Genomic DNA, 17838 nt, shown 5'->3' on the forward strand with positions numbered 1-17838 from the left:
ACTGAAATGCACAATTTACCTTAATAATCTTGGACACTAGATACCCTATTGGCCCCAAAACTAGCGCCCCTTTCGGTATTTCTTTAACTTCAATTGCCAAAGGATGTATTATAAGCCAAGATTCTCTAATCTCCTTGGCTGATCCAAAAGCCCGTTGCTGACCCAACCATCAACAAATAAATTGGGCATTTTTCCCCATGATTTTCACCCAAGACTTGCTCTAACTGGATCCCAATTGGCCAAATGCTGCCCCAAATCTACAATGGATGGCTGCGCATCTAAAATCCCTGACAATACAACAAATTGCAGGTGTTGATTTCAATGTACGATGCCTTATCCTGTTGGCACGAGTCCCAAGGTAGTTGCTAAACCATAATTTTTCTAAAAATTTAGGGTTGACACAACAAAGATCCCTCTATTATCCATTAAATTTAGCTGAGATCTGCTAAAATGGCTAAGAAATGCTAAGATCTCCTAAGAATGGATTGAAGAAGATGAGAGAGAAATCTGATTTTCTTTGCGAAAAAACCCTAAAATTTATCTACTACCTAGTCTAACTGGCATTTAATACAATCACTGTCACAAGGATATGAAATTTTGAGATGCTGATAACATTTGATTAAGTTATTAATCAAATATGCAAGGTTGTTTAGCACGTGATGCACATGGCAATTATTTCATGGTAACAGGCCAAGGACCCCGAGGATGCAGTGGGTGTCAAAGGCAAAAGTTGTGATAAGTTATGACAATAGGGCTTTGGGGATCAATTGATATCAATTTTGACCCTAGGACAGTTATTTGGCCAATTAACTGTCGGTGGTGACACTAGGGACTAGCGTTAATTAATTAATTAATTCTAGTCTAAGAGTCAATAGAGATTTGGAACCACTCCAAGTTGCAAATCGCCTAGCCAATTTAATTATGGATAGACCATTTAATTTTGGGCAGGGTCAGAAGGACTAAAAATAATTTTCATAATTATTTAATTCTCAAAATTAATTAAATGGCTGGATAATGTTGAAAAATGAATTTAGAAGGCTACCTCTTGGAAAAAATGCCCATGTAAACTGAGAAAACGTTTTTAGGGCTTGGGTCTCAATCATTCAGTTAGTTTATAACTTGGGGGAGAGAGAGAGAGAGCTGGTGATCTATTTTCTAATCAAAGAACACAATTTGCTGCAAGGGACAGCATGGAGTCACCTTCCAAGGGTTGGCAACAATATTGTTGATCAAGTGATAACATTTTGGAGGTGCATAATCCTAAAAATTAATTTCAACGCTTCTGACCCTATCCAAAATTAAATGTGCCCATCCATAATTAAATTGGCTAGGCCATTTGCAACCTGGAGTGGTCCCTAACCTCTTTTGACCCTTAAATTGGAACTAATTAATTAATTAATTAAAACTAATCCCTAGTGTCACCACTAACACTTATTGGTCAAACAACTGTCCTAGGATCAAAACTGACACTAATTGACCACCAAAACCCACTTGGCATAACTTAACACAACTTTTGCCTTTAACACCCACTGCATCCTTGGGTTCCTTGGCTTGATATCATGAAATAACTGCCATCTGCATCACATGCACTAAACAACCTTGCATATGTGATGCACAAACTTGCCCATTTGGTTAGTAACTTAATCAAATGTTATCGGCAAGATTAAAGCATCTCAAAATTTCACGTCCTCATGACAGTAGACATGCAGACACATTGAAAAAGTTGTGTTTTGGTGCCAAGCTTCCCAAATGGAGGGTGACTCAGCTACATCCTCCAAGGAGGAGTTGTAGATGTCCCGCACACTTCAAAGAAGGCCCGAACATAGCAGCAATTTCATGTTCTTCGCAACAAATCTGCTTCAATCAGCAAACTGAGTGTAATCTTCTCTTCTTAGAGTCTCCAAGTCCTCTCATTTGGCAATGATACCATGTGAATACACAATGGAAGAAGAACATGAAGAAGGAGAGAGAAAGGAAGAGAGAGACTGTGCGAAAGAAGAGAATCTGCATGAAAGCTCAATACAAAGAGTGGACTAATCAGTCCCTACACACAGCCCAACGTGTCGCTGAGGGCATGAGATCAGGCTGCAAACAAATGACAGCACCAGAGATGGAGGAGAGGCCAGAAATTGGTGTGTGTTGTAAGCAATCTGCAAAAGAACACCTGTGAATAATTAGCAGCAACCAGTCACCTTGCTATATATAGCAGAAAAGGCTGAAAACTAGCCGATCAGATTATATTACAGGGGGCAAAAATGCTGATGAACAGCCACACCAAAGACAAAGGAGACGCTGGAGGTTGGAGTGTGCTGTAAGAAAACTGCAAAAGAACACCTGTGAATAATTAGTAGCAACCAGCCACCCTGCTATATATAGCAGAAAGGGCTGAAAACTAGCCAACCTGATAATACAGGGGCAAATGCTGGCCAACCTTATATCCAGCAATAAAATAATGCTGGCAACCAATAAAATGCTGATCACACACTAGAACAGCTGATTGCCACCTAGCACATGTGAATGGGTCCTTCAACCACTGAAAAAGAAATGCAAAGAGCTAGATACTGACCTCTGGCAATGTGCCTTGGTTTTTGGATAGCGATACATTATCTCACATGATCTACCGTCGAGATTGGATCTAGAACCTCCATTCCAAAGGGGGCAACGTAACCATTGGTCACAACTCATTGGTACCAATTGAAGAAGAGGAGGCCGTTCCCCTTCTTCCAAATTGTCAAGACTATTCTGCCGAAGCACTTTATGTTCTTGATTTAGGTTTTGACCTTCTTTCTCTTCATGGTTTGACAAAGCTAGGGACCCATGTGGTCTTCACCAAAGAGGGCATTACTATTGAAGATGCAACCACTAGAGCTATGTTATGAACAACTATTCACGAGGTAGCCTCTACAAGCTCACAGCCCTTGTTGCTCAATCTTCTTGGACTCTTGGGCTACTTTGACTCTATGGGCACTTGAACTTCCATTCCATTCGATAAGCATCGCAGAAGGGACTTCCGGATTTTCTTCCATCACTACTTTCTATCCCATTACCAGCCTTTTCCAAAGGCGCAGCTACCAGTGGGCTTCTACACAGCTTGAGTTGGTGCATCCCGACTCGTCCAGACCTATGAGAACAACCTCCTTAGGGAAGGACAAATACCTAATGCTTGTTGTTGATGATTTTTCCAAGTACTTGTCGCTTTTGTAAGTGGAAGGAGTTTGTTGAAAAGCAAATAGCCTTCAAGATTTAAGGGGTTCAAGCAGACCACGAAGGCAATGTTTTGCTCCAAAGAGTTTGACGAATTTTGCAAGGGATCAAGACAGAGTTTTCCCACATGAATACACCAAGAATGGTGTTGTGGACGAGCAGAATGGGACTATGTTGTGTTCAACTAAAATAAGCATTGCAAGCTGAGTTAGCCTCTTAAACAGCCCCAAAAATGCTTAATTAAGAGTTTTAAGCCAATGCATGGTACAAGGTCCTGAAACTTTCTATAAATAGGCAAGTTGCCCTCCATTCAGCCCAATCTCATTTTTGCAAGTTTCAAGCCCTCTAGCTTTGCTATCCATATCCCCTTCGCAGAGGACATCTTAGCCAAAGCTGTCCATTGCTGTTACACAAGTCTCGCGCCTGTTTCCAAACCCTCCTTGCTGGTTCACACTGTTTCAGGCCAAGCGACTACTGTCAATCGTTGCACTGCTATCATACAGCCTGTCCACATCAGCAAACTGCTGTGTTTGCAAGCCCCAACTGCCACCCAACAATCAACGACCTCATCCCAGCTGTCACCATCAGTCTTATGCCTGCATTTCCTGAGCATACTACTACCACACCATCTGCTAACTGCATTTACTGTGTAGACTGCTGCCACATCATTAGCTGAATCTGAGTTTGCAGTTCTCTCTCTCTCTTTTGCTTGTTCAACATTGATCTAACATCATTGTTTGTTGTGTTTGCTGGTATCCGACACTCAAAGGCTGCCTTGCTACATTTCGGGATCCACAGGAGCACGGCACTCTCTCCCACTCATCACATCTACCTCGGTCCTTAAGACATGAGAGTTCTATGAGTTTGCAGTTCTCTCTCTCTCTTCTGCTTGTTCAACTTTGATCTAACATCATTGTTTGTTGTGTTTGCTGCTATCCGATACTCAGAGGCTGCCTTGCTACATTTCAGAATCCACAGGAGGACGACACTCTCTCCCGCTCATCACCTCTATCTCGGTCCTTAAGGCATGAGAGTCATGGGTACAATTTTCATTCCCTGCATGGTTTGTTTGTTGCATGAGCATTGTATATTTAGTATTCAGTCATTCATTCAAATTTCCACTATGTTCATTGTCTTTAAGTCATAGTTGTCTCCGTACGTACAACATATGGCACCATCAATATGGTACGAATTAGTATTAATTTGTACATTAAAACGGGCCTATTTGGGCCACTTGGCCTGCGCGTCCTCGATCCCGCGTCTCGTGTTTCCTGCGCCTCCGCGTCCCCTGTTTCCGGTGTTTCCTACACATTTGCACTTTTTGGGGGGTGGGAAGCCTTGGATACCTCATCCCACCCCCTTTTCCAGCCATGCACTCCCCCCCCCCCCCCCCCAAAAAGCCCTCTTCGGATTCGTTCCAACTTGCAGCCCTCTCTTTGACTGTTGACCCTTCTCTCTTTGACTGTTTGAACTTTGACCCTTCTCTCATCTACAAAAGGTGCCCCTCTCCTCCATGCTTCCACACCAATTCAGCAAGTACTTACCATTCTCTGATTCTCATCTTCCTCTCTTGGATCTTGATTCTTGAATGGACTTCTTGATTTGTCATTCTTGAATCTCACCTCCCATCCCCTCTTTCCCGCACCCTATCAAAGCATTTACCATTCTCATCTCCCATCCCCTCTCTCTCACTCTTGCTCTTTCAACTTTACCCCAACCCTCGGGCCTCTCGAGCCTCCCTCCCTTTCAACTTTCAAGACTCAAGTTTCAAGAGTCGAGACTCAAGCATCTCTCTCTCTCTCTCTCTCTCTCTCTCTCTCTCTCTCTCTCATCAACACCATGACTTGTGAGAAGCACGAGGCCTTCAATTTGCATGCGATCCATGTGAAGAGGGACACAAAGAAGTCCAACTCCCACCATTGGACATGCAAGTATTGTGGAAAGTGCTATACAAGCAGTGCAACTCGGCTTCTCCAACATCTTTCCAAGACAGGGAGGCAAGTTGCTCCATGCAAGGAGAGCCCTCAAAACATCGCGGAGGAGATTCTCGCCAAGATGAGAGGGGGATCCACAAGAGGAGGAAGTGGCTTATCGGCACCAACTCCTATGCCTACTAATGAGGAAGCATCAAATGTGGGCGTATCTTCAACTGATCTGGGAAAGGCCTCTACCATTGGTGGTGGGGAATTCACATCCGCATCCAGCTCCAGTAAAGACAAAGTGGAGGCTCATCCAGTGCCAGAGAGACAATCCTCTCTCTCTTAAGCTCCCGATCATGTGCGTGGATCAGTTGCCTGTCTTAGAAAAAGGCAACGACTTGTGGGTAATTGAGTGCAATTTCGCATTCAATGTCCTAAAGCAAGAGCAATGGAAGAAGATGGTAAAAGCCACTGCCAATGTGGGTCCATAAAGCCACTGCCAATGTGGGTCCATGTGAAGGATGGACCGGTGTTACATACAATGATACAAGGATGAAAAAGATTGATGAAGAGAAGGAGAGGATTGATAGAGCCATTGATCCTAATCGGGCCGCATGGATAAAATATGGTTGCTCCATTCTCACCGACGAATGGAGTGATCGTAAGAAACGGGACATCATTAACATACTCGTCTCATGTCCACTCAGCACTTACTTTTTGCGGGCCGTAGATACCGGCAAGAGGGGGAGCAAAACGACGGGCGCATTCATCTACCACCACATTCGACAAGCTATCATTGAGGTATACATTGCAATTTGCCTTTTACATTTATTTCACTTTCTTTCATTATGATAATATCATGATTGAATGATTCATAATTGAAATTTGATTTATGCATAAGTATCTATCTTTCTATTCTAATAATTAGTTTCTCTCTAGTATCTATGATCTATCTCGATTCTCTCTTTCCCCTCGGACCACAAGGCCCCTAATCCGCGGGCACTATCTCTTTTCATTCTTGAATCTTGAAGCTTGAAACTTAAAAGGCTCAAGTTTCAACTCTCTCTAAACTCTTTCTCTCTCTAATCTCCAATTTTCAAGTATTGTTAGTAATAAGTATACTTGTAATTTGTAAATTGTGGTTGTAGGTGGGCCCCTCAAATGTGGTGCAAGTTGTTACCGACAATGCATCGAATTGTCACTGAATGGGCCGTTTGCTTGAGGCCGAGTTCCCTACGATTATGTGGACTCCATGTGCAAGTCATTGTTTGGACTTGCTCATGAAGGACATTGGGAAGCTCAAGTGTGTGAAGAGAGTGGCCCACAAAGCTACATCCATTGTCACATTCTTCACGGTGAAGGTAAAGGTGCTTGCGATGTATCGTGAACATAGCACACTAGGGTTGAAGAAGCCTTCTTCAACTTGCTTTGCTTACATGTGGTTATTGCTAGAGCGCCTTTATGATGTGCGGTCCACTTTGCGCCAAACAGTGGTGTCCACTCTATGGAAAGAGTGAGATGAGCATGAGATAGAGAAGGCCAAAGCCATGCAGCACTTGTGCCTTAATGAGCAGTTTTGGCAAAAAGTCCGTGCTGTTGTCATTGTCGTGACTCCCTTTTATAGGGTGTTACGTATGAGTGGCTGCAAGGGGTCCACCATGGGCCTTCTCGTTCACTTCTTTAGAGCGACATTGGTGGAGGAACGTGCTTGTACAGTGATCACAAAGACACAATGTGCCCATATTTTAGAGATAGCAGAGAGGAGATGAGCGTGGATGCATAAGCCCATTCATGGTTTTGCCGCATTGGTACATCCGGCCTACAAGTCACCGGCCATCATGGATGATAGAGAGTTCTGTTCAGACAGCTTGCTTATTTGACTCCTGTGGTCCTGTGAATGAGCACAATGCAGTGCTAGAGGAGCTAGGATACTATGTAGATCAAAGAGGGCATGTGGCTTTTGCTCCTCCAACTTATTGGAGAAGAGAGTCACTTGTGAGCCTTTATTTTGGTAGCAAAACTTTGGATATGCATTGGAGACCCTTCAGCACTTAGCCATGAGGGTCCTTGCCCAGGATTGCTCTTCGGGTACATGTGAGAGAAACTGGAGTATCTATTCTCTCATTCACACAAAGATTCACAATCGGTTTAGCACATGACAGTTAGAGCGGCTAGTCTATTGCTACACTAACGTACGCATGATGAGGGCTATGATGAGCATGGGTAGTCCGAAGCACGTAAAGTTTAAACACTTAACTATAACATTTAAATTTTATTGTTTTAACCTTTCAACTTTGAACTTTGAAGTTTAAACTTTATACTTTATAATTTAGACTTTAGTATTTACAATGATCAATCTTACGTGCATCACTGCATTGTGTAGGTGAATGTCGATACATTCAAGTTGACCGGCAACACTCTTTCGAGTATACATAAGGAAGAGAATGAGGACAAGGATATGATTTTTGCAGAGATCTATAGAGAGCTTATAGCAGCAGATACTCGTGACACTCGTAGTCAGCGTGCTCGTGGGCAAGGAGTTCAAGTAGGTGGTAGCAAGGGCATGGTCATTCGACACCCTCCATCATCGAGCAGGGGTAGTTCAAGTGGCTTGCAGACATATGTAAGGCGGGGCTCTACTAGATCACATCCTATGCCTCATGATGACATTCCCCCCTTGCCTACACAGCCGCGACCTAGGGAGCCATCATTTGATGATGATGGTAACCTCATCAGTGAGGATAAGTATGAGTATATCTCATCATCGAATGCCGAGGAGTCATCTTCAGACTCTCTTGATGAGCACTCAGATGATCCTGATGATGATGATGATGATGATGATGATAACGATGATAGTGATGCCTCATCATAGATTCATAGCTCTCTCTTTTTTTTGTATCAGATATACTAGACCGTAGTTGTATCGCATGTTTTGCCCAGCCCAAGCAACCGCCATGGTCAATGGTCACCCTCATGTATTCATCTTATTCTGTAATGAAATGGCTATTTCCACTTTAAATATGTATTCTATGATCTATCATTTAATGATTTATGGTTTTTGTTATTTTAAAAATCATCTTTTTTTTTTGTACTAATATCATACCCTACCTTATAAAATCATAAGATACCATTTAGTACTGTATTTTATCATACCGTACCGTATCGTACCTTTCATACCTAACAACTATGCTCTAAGTTACCCTAATCCTAACTTTGTTCTGTTGAGTTTATGCATTGTCATGTGCTTTCATTTATGTTTCTACATTAGGATATTTATTCACATTTGACACCTTTATGCTATCTCATGAGTTTACACGCAACTATGCAGATCATTGCTTGTACATGAAAAAGGATACAGATGGCAACCCCATCATACTTGTTTTGTATGTGGATAATATGTTACTAGCTGGGAAAAGGAAGACTAGCTTGGATGCTCTCAAAAATCAGCTAAAATCAGCCTTCTCCATGAAAGATTTGGGGAATACAAAGCATATTTTGGGCATGAGGATTTGTAGAGATAGAATGCAGAAATTCCTGTTTTTATCTCAAGAAAAGTACATTGGACAGGTACTGGACAAATTTAACATGGCTGAAGCTAAGCCTTTTGGGGTACCCTTACCTCCTTATCTCAAGCTTAGCAAAGCCAACAGTCTGAAAGATGACGTGGAAGCAAATGCTATGAAGGGAGTTCCTTATGCATCAACTTGTGGCTCTCTTATGTATGCTATGGTTGCTACTCGTCCAGACATTGCTCATGCAGTGGGAGTTGTTAGCAAGTTTATGTCAAATCCTGGCAAAGCACATTGGGAGGCTGTCAAGTGTATTCTTCAATACCTTAAGGATACACAAAGAAAAAGTATTTGCTATGGGCAAGGTGCACTTAGTTTGTAGGGTTACTGTGATGCAAACATGGCAAGTGACTTAGACACTCATAGGTCCACCAGCGGGTATGTCTTCAGAGTTGCTGGTGAAGCTGTTTCTTGGTGTTCCAAGTTGCAGAACATCGTTGCATTGAGTACCACTAAAGCTGAATACATATTAGCTACTGAAGCTTCTAAGGAAGCTATATGGTTGAGCAAACTTGCAGAAGATCTCGGCATGTCTATGGGTACTGCAGTTTTGGGATGTGATAGCCAGAGTGCTGTGTATCTGGCTAAGAATGCCATGTATCATTCACGCACAAAGCATATAGATGTACGATATCATTTCATCAGACAAATTCTGAAAGATGGTCAACTCACATTGACCAAGATTACAACACAAGACAACCCTGTAGATGTTCTCACTAAAAGGCTAAGCAAAGCTCAGCACGAGCATTGCATACTATTAGTGGGAGTTGGTTAGCTAGAGGTTCACATCAGACCTTTAAGTGGGAGGTTGTTGAGATAAAGGCCCGGTTTAAACCCCCGTGTATAGTACACGCACATTGTACATGTGAATGCACCCTTTACGTACCCTAAGTATAAATACACTTTATTATTTGTGTACCAACACATTGTTGGTACACTCTTATTGATTCATACTTTCACTCTGCTTACTCTCTCTCCAGCCGTCACACTCCACGCTCACTCCTGCTCGACTCCCATCTCTCTTAGTTGTACTCTTCTCTCAAGAGTGTAGCTTTCTGCATCAAACTTTGAGCTCTTTCCTCACATTATTTCCTCCGTGATAGTGCCTTTTGAACCGGGTCTACTACCCGCTTTTGACACTCCCATAGATTCTTCAACTCCCAAGACCTCTTTGCTAGACATGTTACCTCATACCAACAAACTATATGAGATTTGGGGATCCTTCCACCGAATTCTAATCCGTAGGACCCTCGAAGATCTACCTGGCTTGGACCTTAGGTATCATTTGTATCATTGTTTACAGCTGATTACATAGGGCATTCTAAGCCAGATAGTTGGCAAGAGGCTCTTCAGCACCCCCAATGGCGAGAGGCTATGGAAAAGAAGCTAGAGTATTGACCAAAATAAGACTTGGACCTTGGTGGATTGTCCAAGCCACAAGAAAGTCATCAGGACAAAGTGGATTTTTAGGACTAAGCTAAAGATTGATGGGACTTTAGACAAGTATAAGGCTCGCCTTGTGGTGCAAGGATTTCGATAGAAGCAAGGTATTGACTATGAAGCGACCTTTGCTTCTACCGTTGCGGTTGACATCATTTCATCTATTGGTTGCGCTAGCCACTTACTATGGTTGGCTGATCTATCAGGTGGATGTCAAAAGCCTCTTTCTAAACAATTATCTAGAGGAGCAAGCCGATGGGAGTAGCCTCCCGAACTTTCTTTTGCTGTCTGAAAAGATAAGGTCTTTCTCTTGCAAAAAGCTCTTTATGGACTGAAGCAAGCACCACAATCTTGGTTCTAGAGGATAGATAAGTTCCTGAGAACTCATGGATACATTCTACCTCTTATGACCCGAGCTTATATGTCCATATTACTTCAAAGGGGATCAACTATACTCTACTATACATAGATAATTTACTTATCATTTACTCAAATTCTACTGTCATAGCAAAAATTAAGCCTCAACTTTATTCTACTTTTGAGATGACAAACATTGGTTTGTTGTCTTACTTTTTCGGGATGAAGGTAGTTCCATCTAGGGAAAGTATTTTTATGTCATAGCAAAAATACGCTCTTTAGTTAGTGGACAGATATTACACAAATCAAGCATGCCCTGTGGCCATGCCTCTTGATCCCACTGTCCATCTTTCTAAGGATATCCTAGGTCAGCTCTTCGACGAGCACATATATAGATATGTGGTAGGGAAATGTAATGCCCGATGGCACAAGGATCGGACACGCAATGCTTTCTCACAGCAGAGAGACAAAGAGAGAGAGTGCATAGTAGAGAGGAGAATGAGCACGACTTGTGGGTATAATGACGAGTGTACCTCGTTAGGTTTTTAGATAGATATATATATGAAAGTACAAATGTGCTAAGGGTGTGTTCACACCCATGCACATATAAAAGGCACGGTGGCCCTTTATTCCCAACAACCTCCCACCTGAAGACAATGTGCCTTAAGGGAAGAAAAGAATTAGCTAAGTCTAGGTATGTACAAAGCTGAAATATATATATATATCCAACTCCCATCATCTGTTGGCAATGAGAAAACCCCTCTGTTGGAAGACCCTTCGTGAGAAGATTTGCAGGATTATCATCTGTATGCACTTTGACAAGCTCAATGCTCTTGCTGTCAAGTACATCTCTAATGAAGTGATATTTCACCTGTACGTGCTTCGTCTTTGCATGAAAGATGGGATTCCGTGCTAGCATGATAGCACTCTAACTATCACAATGGAGAATAGGTAACTCTGTAATGCCAAGCTCTCCCACTAGACGTGAAAGCCATAAAGCCTCCTTGCATACCTCAATGGCAGCCACATACTCTACCTCTGTAGTAGACAATGCAACACACTTTTGTAGCTTGGAGATCCAAGAGACTGCTCCTCCTATGAAGGTAAACACATACCCAGAAGTGGACTTTCTACAATCCGCATGACCAGCATAGTCTACATCCGTAAAGCCAACGACAGATGCCTTTTGCTTTCCAAAGCAGATGCACAAATCCTTTGTGCCTTTGAGTTATCTCATAATACCTTTCACTACTTCCCAATTCTTTTTACCAAGGTTTGCCATGTATCTGCTAACCACTCCCATTGCAAAGGCAATGTCAAGACGTGTAGCAACCATAGCATACATCAAATTGCCAACAGCTGAAACATATGGCATCTTGGCCATTTCAGCCTTCTCATCATCTGATGTAATGGAGGCAATGAAACCCCAATCCCCCCCCCCCCCCCCTCCATATTGAAACATTGCAAAACCTTGAAGATATAGTCATGTTGAATAGATAGAGTAATCCTTTTGATCTATCTGAGTATTCGCATGCCAAGAATGTGATTTGCATCACCAAGATCCTTCATGTCAAAGCTTCCATGAAGACATTGCTCCAATGAGTTCAATGCATGAGTATCCCTGCCAGCAATCAGCATGTCATCAACATACAAAACCGAGATAATCAGGCTGCCATCTGCTGCCTTCTTGGTGTACAAGTAATGATCCACTTGACTTCTATGAAAACCTTGGGACTACATAAATGTATCAAACTTATGATACCATTCTCTTGGTGCTTATTTCAATCCATATAAACTCCTTTTGAGTTTACGTACCATCTTCTCTTTTCCTTTTGCCACCAACCCTTCAAGCTGCTGCACATATATGTCTTCATGCACGTCAGCATGTAAGAATGCAGTCTCTACATCCATCTGTATGAGCTCCATATCTTCAGTTGCAACCAAGCCCAAAATGATTCTCAATGTAGTCATCTTGACTACAGAAGAAAAGATATCATCAAAGTCAACTCCATGTTCCTGCTTGTACCCCTTCGCAACCAATCTTGCTTTGTACTTTGACGAGAAACCAAAAGTGGCCTTCATCTTGTAAACCCATTTGCATGGAAGGGTTTTCTGCCCTTTAGGCAACTGCACCAAGTCCCAAGTACCATTTTTCTCAAGAGATTCCATCTCTGACAACATGGCTTTATACCATTTCTTGTTGTCCTGTCTGTCCATTGCTTCCTTGAAGCAAGATGGTTCACCACCGTCTATCAACATGATATAATCAGTCACATTATTTGCACCAGGAACAAATCTATCAGGTTGTCTAGTAGCCCTAGACGATCTCCTAACCCAATGATCATTGTTTACTGGCTGTTCTTGCAAATTTCCATTTTCAGCTTGCTGTCCTGGCATTTCAATCTGCAAATCAGCATTAACAGCTTGTTGTCTTAGCTGTTCATGCACATCCACTGGCTCATTATTATGGACAATAGCTGACTTATCATTTCCAGCATTATTTTCTGAATTTGCAAGTTCATTTACAGCAGGTATTTGCTGCTATACAGCAAGTACATTTTGCTGTCCAAAAGGTATTTCTTCTCAGAATACAACCCTACGAACCTCCTCAATCTTTTCGGGCTGTTTATGCATGCGATCTTCCCGGAAGATAACAAAACATCATTGCTACATACTACTTTCCTTTTCTCGGAATCCCATAATCTATAACCCATTTCACCCTCATCACCATATCCTAAGAAAATGCATTTACAGGACCTTGACTCAAGTTTGTTGCGTTTTTCTTTACGAATGTGCACAAATGCTTTGCAGCCAAACACTTACAAGCGTGCATACGAAGATGGTTTGCCCGACCACGCTTCTTGGGAAACTCCCCCCCAAAGACCTGTTTGGTGACCGATTAATCAAGTGTACGGCTATCATAACAGCCTCTGTCCAAAAGCCATGAGGTAAAGCAGCATGAGACAGCATTGTCCAGACCTTATCCTGTATGGTCTGATTCATACGCTCTACAACTCCATTTTGGGGTGGATTATAAGAGGCAATGAGCTCCCTCTTTATCCCTTTGCTATCACAAAATGCTCGAAAGGCCTTGGACGCATATTCCCCACCATTGTCAAAGCGAAGACACTTAAGTGTCTTATTAGTCCGATTTACAACCAATGCCAAGAATTTCTTAAACTTGTCAAGCACTTCGCCTTTGCTACGAATAGGGTAAACCCATACCTTCCGTGTAGCGTCATCAACAAAGGTGACAAAATATTTATTTCTCCCTAAAGATAATCTTGGCATCTGACATATATCAGAATATACTAACTCTAGAGGAGAAGATTTCAGTGAAAGAGACTTCTTATGAGACGTCTGTGCATATTTACCATAAACACAATGATCACAATGCTCAAAATCAGCATAACAAAGACAAGGCAAGTAACCCAAACAAAAAAGCACTTTCATTCCAATTTGACTCATGTGTGCCAACTGGCCACGCCACAAAGAAATACTTGGCTGCTCGGTCACAGCAACAACATCATCACTCACACTAGATACATGGAGAGGATACAAGATATCACTTTTACAACATCTGGCAATCACTCTAGATCCCTTACATATCTTCCATTTCCCATCACCAAAGGTGGTATGAAATCCATTATCATCTAGCTGCCCTATGCTAATAAAGCTCTTCTTGAGCAGAGGTATATACCGTACATGCTTAAGTGTGAAGACAGAACCATGCTGAAACTGCAACTGCACACTGCCAATACCTGCAATGTCACATGCATGGTTGTCCCCAAGATGGACAACACCATGTCGACCCCTTGTATAGTCAAAAAACCACTCACGATAAGGGGTGACATGAAAAGAAGCACCTGAGTCTAGAATCCAAGTATGCATGTCATCATCTGTATTTGCAAGTAAAGCATGTGTACTAAAGTGTGAAGAAACCAAGAGTACGTCATTCCCACTGTCACTGTCATAAGTAACTATATTGACCTCTTCAATTTTGGCATTGCTCTTCTTAGGCTGACTCTCTTTCTTCTCTTCCTTGCTATCATCTGTCTTCTTGCCCTTTCCTTTTTCTTTCTTCCATTTGTAGCAGTCACGTTTAAAGTGACCCTTCTTGCTACAATGATGGCATTCAACATCCTTGCCACGTGATTTACTACGTCCCTTGCTATCAGATTTGCCTTTCAGTTGTGATCTGCCCCTGGTATGCAAAGCACTGGAAGACTTACTGGATACATTGTTCTACCGATTCATTTCTTCCATGAGTAGAGCACTCCCTATATCAGCATACAAAAGAATTGCATTAGAATTGCTCATAGCAATCCTGAATGTATCCCAACTCTTTGGCAGAGTGCAAATCAAGAACGTAGCCTTAAATTCTTCATCAATCAAGAACTTCAAGGCAACCAGCTGGCTGAAAATGGAGTTAAACTCACTCAAGTGAGTAGACATTGTTGTACCCTCTTTCATACACAAATCCATAAGCTTTTTCAGCCAATATACTTTGCTTGCGGCACTCTTCTGTACATACAGTTCTTCCAATCGAGTCCAAATAGCATAGGTAAAATCCAAACCTTCAATGTTAAACAACAAGGCATCAGAAATCGATAGCTCGATGGTTGAGCGTGCAAGCTCATTTAACTCATCCCCATCTTCCTGTTCCATATCTGCGGGCTTTGCTCCTTTGGTCTTTATCAGCTTTGCCTGCTTCTTCTACAACAGGATATTATAGCATTGTTTTTGCCAAACTGCAAAGTTATGTTCTCCTTCAAGCTTCTTAATATGCATGAGATTACTGCTGTCACTGCTGCCAACCATGTTTTTCAGCCCAAATGTGACCAAAGAATTCAACAAATGCAGGCCCAAACTATCACACAAGTGACCACGGTACAAACAAGTACCAACCACCAATAAATGACCATGTAAAAGCAAAGATTTCAGATCTGCAGATAAATTTTCAGAAGCACTAAACCTTGTGATACAGCACTCCACAACTGATTACAGTTGTTTCTAGGGCAAATACATCACATTACATGTTAAGTTCCAAATTTAAGCGGCAATTTCTGTTGTACATGTATCCATGGGCACAAAATTTAACACGCATTGTCAAAAGCCCCAAATTTTTTGTGCTCAAAGCATCAACCACACATCTGCACTGTCTCTGAAATGCATAGAATAGACCAATTTTGGCAAAATAGAGCAATTTCAGCAAAACCCCCAAAATTTTCCAAGTGCTAGATGTCCAAATTACATGGAATTAAACCCGCATGTACATAAAATGACCAAATGGCACACAAATTATACAGAAACAGCAAAAGCTCCAAATTGTATGGGGTCCAATGTCCATCAATGTCGAGAAATTTGGTAAATTTCAGCCCAATTTTTGCATGTACATGAAAAGCCCCAAATGTCGGAGGCAAAATGTCACAAATCCCTGCAATTTCTGAGACAAATATCACTGTTGTGTCTTGCTCGCATCAAATCTGGACAAATCCCCAAATTTTTGGGGTCCGGTGTGCATAAATTTCAATGAAATTAAAGAAATTTCACTAACATGTGAAAATCCCCAAAATTCCCGGGTTACTGTACACCAATTTTGCAATTTCTGAGTCAGATTGTCCAGTTCTGCATTAAGATCCCCAAATACGAGAAAAGCCCCAGTTTTCTGGTTCAATTTTGCACAGATCTAAGATCTGTGCCTCCAGCACGTGAACTCTCGCCAAGACAAGGGATAATTGAAGGGATTAAAACAAAAATTTTGATTTTTTTTAAAACTAACAGGGGTTCATTGACCCGCCGGCTTGTCGCGTCAGTCACACGACATGGCCGGTCGTTTGTTGCGTCATGCGCCTGCAGACTTGGTCCCATTTGACTTCGCATGACATAGTTTCTACCCTGCTGCGTTTGACAGTCAACCCTCCCACCAACTGTCAGTCTGCTACCTGTCTACAATCTGCTACCCTTCGAGAGCTCGCCTGTCACTTTCTGCTAGTCACGCCTGCCTGCTATCCAACAGCAATTGTCGCCTTGGCAGTCACCTTCTCATCCGGCTCAATCCTGGCGTCTCGAGAAGCGTGCACTCCTTGCTCGCTCTAGTACCAGTTTCTTATGCCTGATGGCGCGAGGATCGAGACATGCAATGCTTTCTCATAGTAGAGAAACAGAGAGAGAGAGAGAGAGAGAGTGCAAAGTAGAGAGGAGAGTGAGCAAGACTTGTGGGTACAATGACGAGTGTACTTCTTTAGGTTTTTAGATAGATATATATATATATATAAGTACAAATGTGCTAAGGGTCCGTGCACATATAAAAGGCACGGTGGCCCTTTATTAACAAGGAAACTGATTTGGTTGATTTACATTAGGCCAAATTTAGTTTACTCAATTAGTTTGCTTACTCAGTATTTCACTACACCTAGAATGTCACATTGGATTACATGTCTTCGTATTTTGAGATATTTGCAAGTGTACCTATTCTTATGGCCTAGCTTACAATTCTCGTTTATGTTTGCAGAGATACACTAACTATGACTAGGCAAGAGATCCTGATACCCAACATTTCCACATCAATTACCTCCTTACCATGGGCACGGCACCTATCTCTTGGGCTAGCCATAAGCAAGAGATGGTGGCAGCTTCTACAACCAAGGCTAGGTATACGGCTCTCTTTGATGGTACCACGAAGGCTATCTACTTGAGAAGCTTACTAGCCACACTTCAGTTTCCATGCGACTCTCCCACCGTTGCCTACTACAACAACCAAAGTGCCATTGCCCTTGTTGGCAATCCAATCATTACACCATGAACACAGTGGATGGGGATCCACTTCCACTTCACCTGAGAGCAAGTTGAGCTAGGCACCATTTGCCTAGAGTTTGTGCTTCATTACAATTTGCAAAAATATTGACCAAGGAGTTCAATCAACCAATGCTTCAATATTTGTTACCCAAGATCAACTTGGGTACACCCCCCCGTTGAGAAATAAGGCAAAAGCCTAAGCTTTATCTATGGTTATATTAAGTGTGTATGAGAGACTTGAAAAAGATTGAAGAGAAGATAGAATGTGAAGAATAATGAAGAGGAGGAGAGCATGTAGCTCCTGACCTCTACTTGTTCCATCCTTGTCTCCCTCTACTGGAAGTTTTATCAGTTGGTATCAGAGCGGGCCAGCCTCAATTCCACAAAAGAAGTAGTAAGAGGGCCGATAAGACGAGTGCTGGGAAGAAGAAGACGCTTGGTATCAACGGATTGCGGCAGAGTCGACGTCAAGGACAAGGACGAGACTGATGATCCTAGGGCAGCCATTCAAGCAGCGCTGGGGTTGCCATTTGAGCTCGCCAGCTGCAAAA

At 42.2% G+C, this 17838-nt stretch overlaps 1 protein-coding gene across 7 annotated transcripts in view; it reads right to left on the reverse strand.

Moving 5' to 3' along the window:
• LOC148025188 (Pseudouridine synthase family protein) overlaps positions 1-17838 on the reverse strand; it is a 174445-nt gene that overhangs the window by 142775 nt on the left and 13832 nt on the right. The window lies entirely within an intron of this gene.

This window comes from Lygodium microphyllum, chromosome 15 (assembly GCF_053477565.2).
Source record: "Lygodium microphyllum isolate KBCC chromosome 15, Lygodium_microphyllum_v1.1.10, whole genome shotgun sequence".
Lineage (NCBI taxonomy): Eukaryota > Viridiplantae > Streptophyta > Polypodiopsida > Schizaeales > Lygodiaceae > Lygodium > Lygodium microphyllum.